Genomic DNA, 18,332 nt, shown 5'->3' on the forward strand with positions numbered 1-18,332 from the left:
TCACAGCAAGGGGGTCCTGTCAGTAGGCAATCCTCCAGTACTGCTAGTGGAGGTAGACAGAGTGGAGGTGCCACTCTGAGGTGTTACAGGTGTGGTAGATCCCATTTGATCAGGGATTGTCCACACACGGAGAGTAGATGTTACAGATGCCAGCAGATGGGCCACTTGTCATTCAACTGTCCCACCAGGAGTAGACCGGAGGAGAGTACACTAGGAGAGATGCGCAGAGAGCTGATATTCAGAGGAGTGGTGTGCAGAGAGCTGATACTCAGAGGAGTGGTGTGCAGAGGACTGAGACTCAGAGGGGTGACAGACCCACTGCAGCTGGTAGGGTGTTTGCTCTGATGGGTGCTGAAGCTTCGACTTCTTCTGATCTTGTGAAGGGGAAGGGCAAAGTTGCTGGTAAGGATGTGATGATTCTCTTTGACTCGGGTGCTACGCATTCCTTTATATCTTATGCATGTGTTGCTATTTTGGGTGTGCCTGTGTGTGACTTGGGGTTGAGACTACTTGTGTCAACGCCCGCTTCTGCTTCTGTGATTGCTTCTGAGTTGTGTGTGGGTTGCCCGGTTGTGGTAAATGAGAAAAAGTACAAGGTGAACTTGATTTGTTTACCATTAGTGGATATTGACATAATCTTGGGAATGGATTGGTTGTCTGCCAATCGCATTCTAATAGATTGTGCCAATAGGCGGTTGATCTTTCCTCAAAAGGAGGATGAGCTGTTGATCTCAGCTGGCCAAGCTGAGTCATTGCTGAGAAATGGAGCAGAGTGTTGTCTCCTGATTGCTGCTTTGAGTGTAGAAACCGAGAGGGTCTTAGCTGATATTGAGGTGGTGAGAGACTTTACTGAAGTATTTCCTGATAAGGTGCCAAGACTACCTCCTGTGAGGGAGCTGGAGTTCAGCATAGACCTGGTTCCAGGTGCGGGGCCAGTGTCAGTGGCTCCCTATAGAATGGCTCCTGCTGAGCTGGTTGAACTGAAGGTTCAGTTGGAAGATCTGTTGGAGAAACAGTTGGTGCGACCGAGTGTATCACCGTGGGGTGCTCCAGTGATGTTGGTAAAGAAGAAGGATGGGGGTAGTAGACTGTGTGTTGATTATCGACAGCTGAATAAATTGACCATTAAGAACAAGTATCCACTTCCCCGGATAGATGACTTAATGGATCAACTGAGGGGTGCGTCGGTGTTTTCCAAGATTGACTTGAGGTCAGGATATCACCAGATTAGGGTGAAGGAGGGTGACATACCTAAGACTGCTTTCAGGACTAGGTATAATCACTATGAATATGTTGTGATGCTGTTTGGTGTGACCAACGCCCCCGCAGTATTCATGGACTATATGAACAGAATCTTCCGGCCGTTCTTGGATAAATTCGTAGTGGTATTTATTGATGATATCTTGATCTACTCCCGGACCCCAGAGGAGCATGGAGAGCACTTACGGACAGTGTTAGAGATTTTGAAAGCAAAACAACTGTATGTTAAGCTTTCGAAGTGTGAGTTTTGGTTGGATGAGGTGAAGTTCTTGGGCCACGTGATTTCAGCTGAGGGGATTGTCGTCGATCCAGCTAAGGTGGAGTCGGTGTTGCAGTAGGAGCGCCCGAGGACTGTCACAGATATTCGGAGCTTTGTGGGCTTAGCGGGCTACTATCGGAGGTTCATTGAGGGATTCTCTAAGATAGTAACGCCCCTGACCCAGCTAACTAGGAAGGAGCAGCCATTCATTTGGACTGATTTATGTGAGCAGAGCTTCGTCGAGCTGAAAAGGAGGTTAACCACTTCTCCTGTGCTGGTGTTACCAGACTCTGATGAGTCTTTTGACGTGTACTGTGATGCCTCTCATCAGGGCCTGGGGTGTGTGCTCATGCAAAATGGGAGAGTGGTGGCATATGCTTCAAGGCAATTGAAGATTCATGAGAAGAACTATCCCACTCATGACTTGGAGTTAGCAGCCGTGGTGTTTGCCTTGAAGATCTGGAGACATTATTTATATGGTGCTCGGTTCAGCGTCTTCAGTGATCACAAGAGTCTGAAGTACTTGTTTGATCAGAAGGAGCTGAACATGAGGCAGAGGCAGTGGATGGAGTTTCTAAAGGATTATGATTTTCAGTTGATGTATCATCCGGGCAAAGCCAATGTGGTGGCAGATGCGTTGAGTAGGAAATCCCTCCACATGTCGAGTATGATGGTAAGAGATCTGGAGCTGGTTAAGAAGTTCAGGGATTTGAATCTCTGTGTGGAGTTAGCGCAAGATCGCATTAGTTGTGGGACAGTTACCATAACTAATGAGTTCTTGAGGTAGGTTGGACTCAAACAATTGCAGGATGAGGAGCTGGTGAGACTTCTTGGCTTGCTGGGTACCGAGAAAGCTGCTGGTTTTGAACTAGGAGAAGATGGGATCTTGAGATTTAGAGGTAGGATTTGTCTGCCTCGGGATGCGGAACTGAAGAGAACTGTATTGGAAGAAGGCCACAAGAGTAGACTTAGCATACACCCGGGTATGACTAAGATGTACCAGGACCTCAGGAAGAATTTCTGGTGGTCTGGTATGAAGAGGGAGATCGCTGAGTATGTGGCGGCCTGTCTGACCTGTCAGAAGGCAAAGGTTGAGCATCAGAAGCCGAGTGGGTTGATGCAATAGATTGAGATTCCCGAATGGAAATGGGATAGCATTACCATGGATTTCATTGTTGGGTTGCCTAGGTCAGCTAGGAATAGTGATGCTATCTGGGTGATTGTAGATCGGTTGACCAAGTGCGCACACTTTTTACCTGTTAACATCAAGTGGTCCTTGGAAAAGTTGACACAGTTGTATGTGAGGGAGATAGTGCGGTTGCACGAGGTGCCTTCTAGTATTATTTCAGACAGAGATCCGAGGTTCACTTCAAGGTTTTGGCAGAGTCTCCACCAGGCCCTAGGCACGAAGTTGAAGTTGAGCTATGCTTATCATCCACAGACGGATGGTCAGTCAGAAAGGACAATTCAGTCCTTGGAGGATCTGCTTAAGGCTTGTGTGTTAGACCACTTGGGTAGCTGGGAGGAGGTCCTACCGTTGGTTGAGTTCACATACAACAACAGTTTTCACGCAAGCATTGGGATGGCGCCATTCGAAGCGTTGTATGGCAGGAGATGTAGGACCCCTCTGTGCTGGTACCAAAATGGTGAGTCGGTGGTGGTAGGTCCGGAGCTAATCCTACAGACCACTGAGAAAGTGAAAATGATTCAGGAAAGAATGAAGACTGCTCAGAGTAGGCAGAAATCATATGCTGATAAAAGGCGTAAGCCTTTCGAGTTTGCGGAGGGGGAGCATGTGTTTCTGAAGGTGACTCTGACTTCTGGTGTGGGCAGAGCACTGAGGGCACGGAAGTTGACACCGAGGTTCGTGGGCCCCTATCAGATCATACAATGTGTAGGTCCGGTTGCTTATCGACTGGCCTTGCCGCCGTCCCTTTCCAACCTACACGATGTATTCCATGTGTCTCAGCTGAGAAAGTATGTTCATGACCCGAGTCATGTGGTGGAGCTGGACGATGTACAAGTGAAGGAGAACCTGACATTTGAGAAGATGCCAGTAGCTGTGATTGATCAAAAGCTGAAGGAGTTGAGGGGCAAGTCCATTTCTCTGGTAAAGGTTTTGTGGGATACAGCGACTGGTGAGGCTACTTGGGAGGTAGAGCAGCAGTGCCGAGAACAGTATCCGTTTCTTTTCCCAAGTAAGTCTGTTTTCGGGGACGAAAACTCTTGTTGTTGGGGAGGTTGTGAGGCCCCTTTTATTTTTTTCTTTCTTTTCTTTCCTCTCCTTCTCCCCGGACCCATTCTCATTTTTCTTCTTCATCACTTTGCTAGCCCTCTATTCACTCACTTCTCACTTGCTTTTCCCTGTGACCAATTTGGTGCTCCATTTCAACTTAAGGTGCTGATTGAAGGGTGGATTCTGGTCGAAATCGTGCGGAGCCTTTTTCCTCATCTCCTTTTTCAACTCTCTTCTTCTACATTTCTTCCCGAAGCTCGATTTCCTTGAGTGAGGTAATGGAAGTTAGTATTTTGTTCTTTTTCGCTATTTCTGGTTGTGGAAGAATTCCAGGATCTCGTTAGATGCTTGTCGATGGCTGATTCGTGGCTGGATTAAGGAAACTTGTTGTTTTTGGGGTTTCGGGGATTGTTGAGAAATTTTGGGGAACAGTCTTGATTGTTGTTGCATGTTGAAAAAGGTAGTACTTTTGGACTCTTGGATGAAAATGTAGTGTTTTGAACCGATTGCATGTGAAGTTTCTGGTCTTTTCGCAGGTCTCTGATGAATTTATTCGAAAATGGTTGGCTGCTGCTGAGCTTCGCGCTGAGCGGGGTTCTTCGTGCCTGGGCGCGCGGCCATCAAGGGACCTATTTGGTCAAGCCCGCTGAGCGCCATGATGAGTGCGCTGAGCGCGCTTGAGATTGTGGGTCTCTGGCTGGCCCGCGTTGGGCGTGACTTGGCCCGCGTTGGGCGCGATACCAGTGGTGGCAGGTTTTGGTTCTTCTTTTGGGCGTTGAGCGCGTCCCTTGTCGCGCTGGGCGTGAGACTCCTTGGGAGTCTCTGCCTCATGGGCGCTGGGCGCAATTTGAATTGCGTTGGGCGCGAGACCAAGGGAGGTCTCTGCCTTCCCCGCGCTGGGTGCAGGGTTGTGCACGCTGGGCGCGTGAGACTCCTTGAGTCTCTGTCTCGCCAGCGCTGGGCGCAATGGCCATTGCGTCAAGCGCGAGAGAGCCCTGGGTTCTCTGGTTGAGCCTGCCGGGCACGGGCACACCTGCGCTGGGCGCGCGGACCCCCTCGATACTCTCTGGTTGTACTGCGCTGGGCGCAACTACTAGTGCGCCGGGCGCGTGAGTGAAGTTGTATCATATGATGTGAAATTGTTGTTTATGCTGAGTTAATTTGAAATGGAGGAATCTATAGTAGATAATAGTATTGATGATGTTGAAATATATTATTTGCATATTCTTGTAAGTTGATATGTGAGTGTATTAGTTGTGCAATGTTGTAAGTTGATATGTTAAGTTGAATAGTTGTGTGTTACTGTGTATTGCTTCTGGATGTTGTAGGCCGAAAGGCTGAGGTGTTGTAGGCCGAAAGGCTGAGGTGTTGTAGGCCGAAAGGCTGAGGTGTTGTAGGTCGAAAGGCTGAGGTGTTGTAGGAGATCTCTAAGGTGATATGCATGACGACGCATTTTGTGTGTATTGGTAAATCTGTGTGGAAATAACTGACTGGATGTTTATTGATAAAGTGTTGATGGTCAGAAATTTTGTTATTGTTAAAGATTTCCCATATGTTGTTTCTCTTTATACTAGCTTACCCTTTGTGTTTTCCATGTGGTTGGACTGCTTTGATCGTACTATGTACGGGAGCAGAGCAGGGATAGGTGGAGGATTTGTGATGGGTCGGCAGCTGAGAGTTGAAGCTGATACCTATGGATGTTTTGTCTGTTTGTTCACTTGGTATAGTGACATGGATGTAATTGTTTTGTTTTCATGCCCTAACGCTAGTTGGATTTGAGACAGATGTATATATTTATATTCTAGACTCTATATTTATATACTTGTTCTATTCTGCCTAGTGTTTCCGGTGTGTTTAGTGGTAAGTGAAATGGCCAATCGGGTCGTTACACTCACATGAGTAATGAGTACCCTTATGAATCAACTTTATAACCAAGGTATCAGACTTTTCCCAACCCAACAACCAACATCCTCTACTTTTCTGTTTTCACCACCACAATAGTTTGGTCAGTATTTCAATTAAATAAAGTATTCAAAATACTATTATAGAAAATAATATATTAATTAGATATTTTTTAAATGTATTTATGCAATAAATGAGTTTATTTTCTTTGGTAGACAAATAATGTATTGATTAGATGTAAATTTATTCATTAATAAGAGTGCATAAAATATAACTAATTGTTCTTACTTTCCAATACAGCTAAAAATTTTAAATTATGATGTTTATATTCTTGAACTCTATAAAGTTTTAAATAAGAATTAAATTAAGATAGAGAAATATCTAAAGTAAAACATTGCACGTATTAATTCATTAAAACTTTTGATGAAATTTTTAAATTAATCATCTTGCAAAAAATAGGAAACAAAATTAAGTGGATGAAAGAAGCATAACCCTTCAATAATGCAAACAAAGCAAGAACAAAGAACACATGATTTTGGCATACTAGTTCATCTGAACCACTGAGATTGTTTGTAATTCTTGATCATGTTCGACTATCTTTTCAAAGATACAAGTATTCTTTAACAAGCCACTTCTAGTTCAATCCAAAGCTTGCTTTGATATTCTACTTCAAGCAAACTACTCAAGTATTCTTTGCAAAACAATGTCTTTCCAAGCTTCAATCACCAAGTATTAATTAAATAATAAAGTCCAAGCATATCAGGAAGACATGGGCTAGGCTTGAAGGAAAAAGGCCCAAACTCATGAGTGAGCTTCGGGTTATCTTTTAGTCCATTTCTTATTCCTTGTATTTTCTTGTTCTTTTTTATTTTGACCTCGTGTTTTGGGCCAAGTAGTGTAGAAATTTAATTCCTTATATTTTCTTCTATGGGTGTAATTAGTAGTTTAAGGGGGTGCAACTAGTACGTAGAAGATATAGCTAAAAGGATTTGTATTTAGGCCAACAGAGGTGGTACCTATTCCTATAGTCACATGCCCAACACATTAGTCACACCTTTAACACTTGCCACGTGGCAAGCTCTTATAGGCTATTCTAGATCTGTGTCACATGGTAGCACATGACGCATGGCACATGGATCCTAGATCCATGAGAGTTGGGGCCTAATATTTGAAATCAAATTCAATTTTGGGGTGCACCATCTTAGCTTGGTTGGTAACCTTGGTTCATTTCTAACCATGGTTTGCTTATCTTGCTCTGTAAGCCAGGTTAGTCTATATATACGAGAAACCTTGTAATCCTATGTCACTTTTAATCATTATTAGCAAAATCATTATTGATTCTCTCTTCAAAAGTCTTGGGTTCACTCTATGAGAGTGTGACTCCTTAAGTTCTTTCATCAAGGAACTTTTCCTTGTGGAAAGAACATCATCTCTTGGTTTATCATTTGCTTGAAGGTTGCACCACTTCTTAACTATCCAGTCTTCCATTCGAAGTTTTATTTTCAAGTTTTGTTGCCATGGATGAAGATTGAAGGATGTAGGATGCAAGTGGAACAAGACGCCTACCATTTCTCGCAAGTTTCCATCATTAGGTTAAAAGATGTTTTTGTTTCCCGTTGCTTAGTCGTTATGCTATATAGTAAGTGTTGTGACTTGTTGGCTCATTACACTTCGTATCTAGAGATAGAATGGAGAACACACTACAAGAAATGTTACATGTAGCGACATATAAAAAGTGTCACTATAGGTACAATATATGTAGGTATATGTTTATTTGACATATAGATTACACACAACTTTAGTATTGATTTTGAATGAAATTTAACAACATATTTTGTGTGTCACTATAGTCTATACTCATACTTTTTAATAATATACCAACATATATTGTAGTCATTGTGTGGATAAAAGTAATTTTTAGTGACATATATAGTGTCACTATAGGGTGTGTGTCACTGTATGAGAATTTTGTTGTAATGACACCTTATATTTATTCTGCTAGAATATAACTTTTAAGAAATATAAGGGCAATTGAGTACTTTGTTTAGTTCTTGTAACACCCCAATTTTTATACTTTAATTGAGGGTAACCTAGTAATTTTTAGGGGTGATTTAGTAGCCTAGAACGGGCCGTTCTTAAATTGGAACGGGCAGTTCTAAACCACCAAACTGGCCTATAACCCTAGATTGGAACGGGGCGTTCCAAAAGATGAGAACGGCCGTTCCAGGGATGAGAACGGACCGTTCCAAATATGGCCGTTATGGGTTTAATTGAAATCCCAGAACAGGCCGTTCTGGATGTGAATTTTACACATGACGTGATATTTCAGAATGGGCCATTCCTGATTTGAAACAGGCCATTCCATGAAACTTGATGCCTATAAATTGAGTGCTCTGGCACTCCCAAAATCATATTTTTCATCTCTGACTTCTTTTAGTTCTGACTTCTTTCTTCTACATTCTCTTCTTTTCCTTCTACAGTCTTTGAAGAACGAGGGGCACTTAGAGGAGGAGACCAAGGAGATCTCTGTTTTAGTTTCAACTGCTGTTTATCCAGGTACGGGAGAAAAAAAGATTTTTTATATGTAGAGTTATATATGAGAATTGGGTAGAGGAAGAGTCCCTTAGGATTATGAGTAATTTTATAATTAGTTCTGTTTGGAGAATTATTGGTCTTATGTGATTCTGTATGTATTTAGGACTACGAATATATGATTAATTTGTAAAAATGATGCTCTGAGAGAGAGAACGAAATTATAAAAAAGTGCCTGTAAGTTAGGTTTTGGAAAAATTGGATTATTTCTATTTGAGGAGTTAATGATCCCATTAGATACTGTATGTGTTGAGGATTAAAAATATATATTTAATTTGTCTGAATGATGATCTGGGAGAGAGAACGAAATTGTAGAAAAGTGCCTGTGAGTTAGGTTTTGGAACAATTGGGGGTTTTACTGTTTATGTTAAGATTATATTAAATGTCTAATTCCACTGATTATTATATTAATTGATAACATGATGTTGCGAATGGTATGTTATGACTTAACTACCCAATTAATTATTATGTGAGTATGTGAACATGAGATAGGATGTTGTGTGGAATGTGAATGTGATGTGATTGTGATTCTTCACACTTATGACCAGGGGTGAGCACGACCCTGGATTGTTACATGGGTATCGTGACCTTGGATAACATGTTAGGGGTGAGCACGACCCTAGGTTAGGGGTAACGTGACCTTGGCACAGTGTTATATCAGGGGTGAGCATGGCTCTGGATTGTTACGTGGGTATCGTGACCTTGGACAACATGTCATGGGTGAGCACGACCCTAGGCTAGAAATGCTACAGGGGAAACGTGACCTTGGCACAGTGTTATATCAGGGGTGAGCACGGCCTTGGATTGTTACGTGGGTATCGTGACCTTGGATAACATGTCGGGTGTGAGCACGACCCTAGGCTAGATATGCAACAGGGGAAACGTGACCTTGGCACAATGTTATATCAGGGGTGAGCACAACCTTGGATTGTTAAATGGGTAACGTGACCTTGGCATAGTGTGAAGTGCAAGATTTGTGATGATTGGGGTGATTACGAATTATGACGTGATAATGATGCATGATTGATCGAGTTATGATATGTTGAAATGTTTATGAATATTTTATTAAGTATAGAGTTATAATGAGACGATATGTTGCGTTTTCCTTATGTGCTTTATATATAAATGCTTTCTTTTCTCACCGTACAAATTGTGGATGTTTTAGGTGAGGAAGATCCGGCTTTGAGTGGCATCTAGGATGCCAACAGTTGAATTATAGGTGTCCTCTGATATTGTGACATCGGGGAAGAAAATTCTAGGATATGGAATTTTTATATGGATTTGGAGTTGTATTTATTATTTTTAAAAATAATATGTAAACTCTTATGTTTTATTTTCCAATGTTCATTTTTCAATCATTTTGGATATTGAAGAACATTTGTGAAGGTTTTTACGTGAACTCTTTTACCAACTGTGAAAGTTTATTTTCCATAATTTAATTACATTATTACGATATATGTGTTGGGGTAGTAAGGGTGTCACAGTTTCACAGCTTGAACTCTAATACGAGATATTTTCTTAAATTGAATTTTTATCTGTTTCACTACTTAATATTTTCCTATATCAAATTTTATAATTTGAATTTACAAAACTCATATCTAAAATCTAATTTTCATATTCTAGATTTAACTCCATTTAAACATAAATAATTTCAAAGTCAAACGCATAATCCGTTTTGGAAAGAATGACTCTTACGTTACGATACCAAACCCTTGTGGTTTTTATCTCCAATATTTGACTCTTTTTTCTAACTTCCCGCATTTTTATCTTGTGAACGATTCTTCTATTTATTCCCATATCACACCATCTAAGAGAACACTTCAAAGAAGACCCTAAAGTTGAAAATTTATCCAAAAAAATGTCAATAATGCAAAAGCAAAAAAGTCATCAAAGTTCTAAATGTCCAATAGAACAGTCTAAACACAACAAGATAGTGAACAAAACATCTAAATAATTAAAAGAGAAATTTAAAAAATAGAATACATATAACGACTCATACACTAATATAATAATTAAAAATATTTTTATGTAAAACATAAGGAAATCCAAATAAAAGTAGAGATGGTTTACCACAAATGTGATGATAATAAAAAAGAAGAAATGGAATGTGACAAAAAATGTTGTAGAAATTAAAAACTCAACAAATATATATACAATCTAAAAATATAGAGAAACAACCCATAAATAAATAAAAAAATAAATTGTAAGGATGATGTCCTTCATGGGCACAATAAATGTCTTTTTATGAAAACTCATAATCAATTCTAATTTAAAAACTATATACACACTAATTTTAATTTGAAAATCACATAATATAAATAACTTAAATATCATGACTAGAACGTATCCTAATTATAAAATTGTGTATGTTCTAATTCTAATATGACAATTTGAACATAAAATATATCTAAAAATAATTATAAATGATTTGAATGAATATATTCCTATGTCATAAGTATTTTGTGTTTGCTGTTTATTATTTTGTTTTCTAATATCTCGAGCACTTGTTAGTATTTGTTTTATTTAAAGTATTAAACAAATTGATGTAAAAAATTTGCATTGCCAACCAATCGGAAATAATGATAATTTAAATGTAACTTTTAGGTTGATTATTATTAAAGTCAATCAACATGCCATATATGATTCAAATGTAGGATTGCTGTAAAAGTCAATATTTACACCATCAATACATAAATTATTTTGTTTTACAGAAATATGTTGGAAGAGAGAAATTTGAATTTAACTAAAGTGCAATGAGATTATAGTTAAACATTTTATACATCGTTATTCAATCACATATTACTATACACGTATGTATGATAAAACTTTTTGAATTTTATTATAGCAACTATCTTAAAAGTCATATTTCATATGTGATTTGTTATTAGGCAAAAAGTTTAATTTTTCAACAAAATACTTAAGGGAGATAGTAATTGAATTTAATATCCCTAAATTAGTTGTTTTTATTCAAAATACACAATCAGTTAAGAAAGGTAACTAATAGGACTTATCCTAAAGTTTGTCAGTACTTGCATATAAATTAAACCGTTATTGAAAATAACAAAAAAAAAACAATTGTTAGCCAGCAATTTTTGCTAATAAAGTCTTATATGCCATATGTTTGACCGAAATTTTACTTCTATTAAGAAAAAGGGTTTCGTGTTAAAGACAAAACTGATATAGGAATATCGTTGCATATAAAAATACAGATAGATTAAAGCACAAAATGATTGAATTTCTAGAAAAGTAATGACTAGATACATGATCCTTAAAACAATTTAAGACAAACAAAAACAGGTAAAACTTGCGTAAAATAAGTGATTAGGTCGACTAATATTGGCAAGTAGCAAGAATATAAAAGTTGCATAAAATCCAATGACTTGGTGTGATTTTCCCGTGTTTCTTTTCAATCACTTCTCATAATGGATGTGAAAGTAAATCTATGTTATGTTGTTCTTTTATTATTTTCCTTGTCTTCAGCAGAAGATGTGAAAATCGTAGTTAAAGGGGTAACATCCATTGCTACAACAAATAATAATTTTATTTGTGCGACTTTGGACTGGTGGCCTGCTAATAAGTGAAATTACAATGACTGCCCCTGGGGACAAACAGGCATTTTGAATTTGGTATTTAACATTAGGCACCAATGAACATACGTATTTTCCTCTTACATAATTTGAATAAAAAAATTTAACTAGTTGTCCCATGTTTTGTTTTGTCAACTTTTGCAGGACATAAGTAACAAAGTTCTATCAAATGCCATCAAGGGTAAGTTCTATTTTTCTCAGCTCTAATCATATGATTATTTTGAAAAGAAAAAACATGCACAAAATATTGTTGGCCCTTTTAGGCTATTTGTTTTTGTATCGATAATTTTCATTGTCCTCATTCTTTAGTTTAGTCGAGGCAAGATGTGGCATTTTAATGGTCCGATGTGTAACATATATCATATGATCATGGGTAGACAATATCAATTTATGAATTTCACATTATTTATCATTCCAAACTTTGGCAGCTTTTAATCCCCTGAGGATCAGATTAGGAGTTTCAGTGGAAAATCAAATTGTTTATCAATTTGGGAAGCAAAAGAAATGTCCCCATTTCAAAAAGAAAGAAGGTGGTCTTTTTGGTTTCAGCACAGCATGCCTTCCCAGAATGAGATGGGATGAAGTACATGACTTTTTTAACAAAACTGGGTACTTGTTTAATTACTTACCATTCTTTTCTCAACAGAGCGTACTATGATATATGTTACTAGCATGCTACATTCAATTCTCACATGCATCTATGTTTGTTTTGTATATTTATTTTTCAGAGTGAAGTTAATTTTTGGCTTGAATGCTCTCGCTGGAAAGAAAAATTCTGTGGAAGACAAGTTGAATTGGGTGGGAAACTGGAATCCAAAAAATGCCATAAGTCTCATGAAGTACACAATATCAAAAGGATACAAAATAGATTCATATGAATTGGGTAGCTAAATCAAAGCCTTGATTAATTTATATTCTGCTTTTGATATTTGAATGACGTATACACACACACACGTAAATTGCTTTTTATTTTCCCCGATCTATCCCATGTGCATTATGATTTATGGTGCTTAATAGGAAATGAGCTATGTGCTACGGGGATAGGAGCCAGGGTAGACAGTGTTCAATATGCTAAAGACATTACTAGGCTTAGACGTATAGTTAATCTACTATACCCTGATGTTTCTAGAAGGCCTAAAGTGTTAGGCCCTGGTGGTTTCTATGGTAAGGAGTGGTTTGAAAGCTTCTTACTGAATGTTGGGCCTGGTGTGGTTGATGGAGTGACCCACCACATTTACAACCTTGGTGCTGGTATGTATATATGTGTGTGTATATATATATATATATATATATATACATATATATATATATATATATATATATATATATATATATATTGTACTTTTGGACAATAGCTATAGCACACATTTCACTAGTTTGCTAGCTCTTAATGATTGGTTTGTTTTAAAGGCGTTGACAAAGATATTATCAACAAGCTTCAAGACCTATATTACTTGAGCCAAGTTGCTGAAACTTTCAAAAGTGTTGCTCAAGCAGTCAAGGAATTCACGCCATGGGCAGCACCATGGGTTGGGGAAGCTGGAGGAGCCTATAACAGTGGTAGCAAAGATGTGTCTCACACTTTTGTTAATGGGTTTTGGTTAGTCTAATATGCCAATGAATTGAGTTTTTTGCTTCCTTTTCAAAATTTTCAAGTATATATATATATATGTGTGTGTGTGTGTGTATATGTATATGTATGTATGTATGTTAAACTATTTTAACTTAATAACTAGGTACTTGGACCAATTAGGCATGACATCAACCTTAAACCACAAGGTTTATTGTAGACAAACTTTGGTTGGAGGAAACTATGGCTTGCTAAACACAACAACCTTCATCCCTAACCCGGATTATTATGGGTAAGTCATGTCATGTGTGTGTGAAAGGAACTTGTTACTGATGAATATCCAATTCATTTAGAACTTACCTTAGCAAGGACAATCAATATGCTTTAATTGTTATATTTTTCAAATTAATATTCTACAAAAAATTATGAAACATCCAAGTTGATCAAGACTTAGTTATCAATTCACATGTCTTTCTAATGATAACACCTTTCGATTGATTAGAGCGCTTTTGTGGCATCGACTCATGGGAAGCAAAGTCCTTTCAGTTTCTCATGAAGGATCACCATTTTTACGTGCATACGCACATTGTTCCAAGAAAGGGGTAAGCTCATTTATCTCAAAATGTCTTGTTTTTTTTTTCTCTATTTTTTTATTACTCTTCATAAAAATAAAACTACTCGTATAGACATTAACAACATCATGCTACTGAAACATAAATATCATATCATAAATTGTAACAATTATTTGGGGAAAACTACTTAAATAATGTAAAACTAAGAAGTTTCCATATCGTTTTAAGGTCAATGCGTGCCATTTGTTCTTAATCCTTTTTTTCTTTTTCATTAAGCACTTGTTGTTGTTCTCCTTAATTTCAGCCCGATGTCACTATGCTACTTATAAACATGTCCAATTCCACTACTTTCAATGTATCCTTCGTTGATGACATGAATTTGTACCCTGTCTTGGAGACGGTACCAGGAAGAGTACCAATGACTATGAGGGAAGAATACCATCTAACACCCAAGGATGGAAACATTCGAAGTGATGTGGTGTTGTTGAATGGAACTCCACTACAGCTGACAGAATCACTAGACATCCCAGAAATGAAACCACGATTGGTGGATGCTTCTTCTCCTGTCAAAGTAGAGCCTGACTCAATTGTATTTGTTTATACCAAGAGCTTCAATGCACCAACATGTGGATAACAGGCACAAAATATTATTTAGTAAAGTACGAAACAACAATTTGTACATATATAGAGCTTCATTAAGCCAGCACATGCACATAATATCAATCAGCAACAAGACAACAAAACCTTAAAAAGTTATTGTGGACAATTACTTTTAATTCTAATTACTATCTAGGTAATAAATTTTATTGAAAAATTTGTAGTTGATTTATTAGAACGATTACTCAATTATGTATATATAAATATGTGTATATGTGATTATTGTGTTAGATTATTAATTTGAGAGGTTTTATTATAGGTAGAAAGTTATAGAGAAAATTAATTTAGTTTTGTTATGAAATTCAATCTAAAAAATAAAGTAACATTCAAATGAACATATGAATGGAGTTTCATAAAAATAGTTTGACGAATAAAAATTATTTTGATAAATGTGATCGTAATTGACCAAACATCCAATTTGAGATTGATTATTTGAGTTCTTGTTGTAAAAACTCAATTCTTATAATTTTTTATTTTTTCGTATATACATCCCAAATCACTTAATTTTATTATATTCACGGTTAACTTGAGTTGATTTTAAAACATAAAATAAATGTACTTTTATATATTTTATTATCCGTAAAGGAAAATTATAAAAAAAAAAAATTTAAAATAACATATTCATTTTGAAATAAAATTGTGTTCTATTGAGCATCAATTCGATATTAGTGGTTGTGACACTAATTTCTTTCTAAATCAAAGATTTTAAAAAGAAATATATACAAAATTAATTAATGCCCTTTTAAAATTATTTAATGAGTAATACTAAAAAAATTACTTTTTTGTATATGTAATATTTTAAAAATATAATGAGCAACACTTATAATTGTTGTCATTGTTAACAAATATTTTTTAAGACATAATTTTTTAGATTCAATTTGAGATTAGATAAGTTGTAAGATAGCAATTGAATTAATCTTCAAAGAATATTTTTTTATGTTACTTAATAATTAAAGTTTAACTATTGTATGGACTCGTTTTAGGCATGAGTAATCCATGAATGAATTTTCTATTATATGTTTTCCTTAATGGTACAAAAAATTACAACAACGATAATGAGCATCAAATTTAAGTCCTCATGGAATTACTTCCACCCTTATCGCTCATATAAGTTCTCTCCAACCGCAAATTGAACATCACAATTTTTTTTTCATGATAATCAACATAAGTGGCTCACATGAGTAATGAGTACCCTTATGAATCAACTTTAAAACCAAGGTATCAGACTTTTCCCAACCCAACAACCAACATCCTCTACTTTTCTGTTTTCACCACCACAATAGTTTGGTCAGTATTTCAATTAAATAAAGTACTCAAAATACTACTATAGAAAATAATATATTAATTAGATATTTTTTAAATGTATTTATGCAATAAATGAGTTAATTTTCTTTGGTAGACAAATAATGTATTAATTAGATGTAAATTTATTCATTAATAAGAGTGCATAAAATATAACTAATTGTTCTTACTTTCCAATATAGCTAAAAATTTTAAATTATGATGTTTATATTCTTGAACTCTATAAAATTTTAAATAAGAATTAAATTAAGATAGAGAAATATCTAAAGTAAAAGATTGCACGTATTAATTCATTAAAACTTTTAATGAAATTTTTAAATTAATCATCTTGCAAAAAATAGGAAACAAAATTAAGTGGATGAAAGAAGTATAACCCTTCAATAATGCAAACAAAGCAAGAACAAAGCACACATGATTTTGGCATACTAGTTCATCTGAACCACTGAGATTGTTTGTAATTCTTGATCATGTTCGACTATCTTTTCAAAGATACAAGTATTCTTTAACAAGCCACTTCTAGTTCAATCCAAAGCTTGCTTTGATATTCCGCTTCAAGCAAACTACTCAAGTATTCTTTGAAAAACAAAGTCTTTCCAAGCATCAATCACCAAGTATTATTTAAATAATAAAGTCCAAGCATACCAAGAAGACATGGGCTAGGCTTGAAGGAAAAAGGCCCAAACTCATGATTGAGCTTTGGGTTATCTTTTAGTCCATTTCTTATTCCTTGTATTTTCTTGTTCTTTTTTATTTTGACCTCGTGTTTTGGGCCAAGTAGTGTAGAAATTTAATTCCTTATATTTTCTTCTATGGGTGTAATTAGTAGTTTAAGGGGGTGCAACTAGTACGTAGAAGATATAGCTAAAATGATTTGTATTTAGGCCAACAGAGGTGGTACCTATTCCTATAGTCACATGCCCAACACATTAGTCACACCTTTAACATTTGCCACGTGGCAAGCTCTTATAGGCTATTCTAGATCTGTGTCACATGGTAGCACATGACACATGGCACATGGATCCTAGATCCATGAGAGTTGGGGCCTAATATTTGAAATCAAATTCAATTTTGGGGTGCACCATCTTAGCTTGGTTGGTAACCTTGGTTCATTTCTAACCATGGTTTGCTTATCTTGCTCTGTAAGCTAGGTTAGTCTATATATACGAGAAACCTTGTAATCCTATGTCACTTTTAATCATTGTTAGCAAAATCATTATTGATTCTCACTTCAAAAGTCTTGGGTTCACTCTATGAGAGTGTGACTCCTTAAGTTCTTTCATCAAGGAACTTTTCCTTGTGGAAAGAACATCATCTCTTGGTTTATCATTTGCTTGAAGGTTGCACCACTTCTCCACTATCCAGTCTTCCATTCAAAGTTTTATTTTCAAGTTTTGTTGGCATGGATGAAGATTGAAGGATGTAGGATGCAAGAGGAACAAGACGCCTACCATTTCTCACAAGTTTCCATCATTAGGTTAAAAGATGTTTTTGTTTCCCGTTGCTTAGTCGTTATGCTATATAGTAAGTGTTGTGACTTGTTGGCTCATTACACTTCGTATCTAGAGATAGAATGGAGAACACACTACAAGAACTGTTACATGTAGCGACATATAAAAAGTGTCACTATAGGTACAATATATGTAGGTATATGTTTATTTGACATATAGATTACACACAGCTTTAGTATTGATTTTGAATGAAATTTAACAACGTATTTTTTGTGTCACTAAAGTCTATACTCATAATTTTTAATAATATACCAACATATATTGTAGTCATTGTGTGGATAAAAGTAATTTTTAGTGACATATATAGTGTCACTATAGGGTGTGTGTCACTGTATGAGAATTTTGTTGTAATGACACCTTATATTTATTCTGCTAGAATATAACTTTTAAGAAATGTAAGGGCAATTGAGTACTTTGTTTAGTTCTTGTAACACCCCAATTTTTATACTTTAATTGAGGGTAACTTAGTAATTTTTAGGGGTGATTTAGTAGCCCAGAACGGGCCGTTCTTAAATTGGAACGGGCAGTTCTAAACCACCAAACTGGCTTATAACCCTAGATTGGAACGGGGCATTCCAAAGATGAGAACAGCCGTTCCAGGGATGAGAACGGACCATTCCAAATATGGCCGTTATGGGTTTAATTGCAATCCCAGAACAGGCCGTTCGGATTTGAGAACAGGCCGTTCTGGATGTGAATTTTACATATGACGTGAGATTTCAGAATGGGCCATTCCTGATTTGAAACAGGCCATTCCATGAAACTTGATGCCTATAAATTGAGTGCTTTGGAACTCCCAAAATCATATTTTTCAGTTCTGACTTCTTTCTTCTACATTCTCTTCTTTTCCTTCTATAGTCTCTGAAGAACGAGGGGCACTTAGAGGA

General features: G+C 36.7%; 1 pseudogene; it reads left to right on the plus strand.

Annotated features, from left to right (window-relative positions):
• Positions 1–11,671: 11,671 nt before the first annotated feature.
• On the plus strand, positions 11,672–14,750 carry LOC145956543 (heparanase-like protein 2; annotated as a pseudogene).
• The last annotated feature ends 3,582 nt before the right edge of the window (positions 14,751–18,332 follow it).

The sequence above is a fragment of the Cajanus cajan genome, chromosome 3 (assembly GCF_000230855.2).
Source record: "Cajanus cajan strain Asha chromosome 3, NIPB_CcT2T_4, whole genome shotgun sequence".
Lineage (NCBI taxonomy): Eukaryota > Viridiplantae > Streptophyta > Magnoliopsida > Fabales > Fabaceae > Cajanus > Cajanus cajan.